Here is a 1,068-nt window from a genome sequence, read left to right as displayed (position 1 = left end):
TGCAGTTTACTCACCACACTTGCCTTCTCCAAGAGACCCTCATGCACTTTGATGTTATAATCGAGTGCCTCTGGTGTATTCTTTATGTGACCCTTGCTGTACCCCATCTCGAGGAGGGGCTGGGGGGTGGGACACAGCAAAACTGAGCACAGGTGTCCAGCCTCTCATTGCCTGAGCCCCATGGGGGAGACTCACTGAGAGGGTTGTGGTTAGTTAAGGGCCAGCTGATTTGCCCAGAGGAAGCATCATGGTGACCTTTGAAGAGGAGCGTGGATGGAAGAATTCCTCCACGCTTGGGTTCCAGTGCTGTTCTCATAGCTCCTGAAAAATGTCTTCTTCCCCTCCACACAGCTTCTGAGCTCAAAGACCCATGGCCCTATCTTGCCTTGATCCCTCTGGTTTTTTTGGCTATTGCCACAACATCACCTGGCCTTTTTTTTCTGGTTAACAGATAATTAGCCCCAGAGAGTGCCCTAGGCTAAGTCCGCAGGGACACCTTTTGGTTTTGTTTCTTTTCTTTGTTTGTACTAATTGCCATTAGCTCTGAGGTACCACATGGTGCTAATAGCACCAAGGTCACAGGTTCCATCTCTGCAGAGACCACTTAGGCGCTTTGCTTTGCATCCTCAAACTAATCCCTAATCCTACCTGAACTTGGCTAATACATTTTTTTTTTTTTTTTGGCTAATACATTCTTATCCTGGTCACTGCTGCATCTTCACTGCTGGGTGCATGCACACTGCTGCATGTTATGCCAAGCTTAGCTTGACTAGGCGTTTTCATTAGTCTGGCTCAATTGGTTTGACTCTCTCTTTTCCTCACTAGTCCCTGCACCCTGCACTTTCTTATCCTCCCTGTCATTTACTGGTCTTAAGAGAATTCTTTTTTCCTGCTGTATCAAGCATTACACTTCTGCCTTCTTTCCAGTGTATGGCGTTTCCGTCACACTCTGGGCATAATCAACTCAGATCTCCATGACCAGCCTGGACACCCATTGTGTATCATGCCGCCACTGCCCAGCCCCTCCCTTAGGTCTTTCTTGCTGCTCTTATCATTCCTGAGGCTGAC

Source organism: Echinops telfairi, unplaced genomic scaffold (assembly GCF_000313985.2).
Source record: "Echinops telfairi isolate 266 unplaced genomic scaffold, ASM31398v2 ScPeMD7_41;HRSCAF=154, whole genome shotgun sequence".
Classification (NCBI taxonomy): Eukaryota; Metazoa; Chordata; class Mammalia; order Afrosoricida; family Tenrecidae; genus Echinops; species Echinops telfairi.
Note: the sequence above shows the minus strand (reverse complement) of the source record.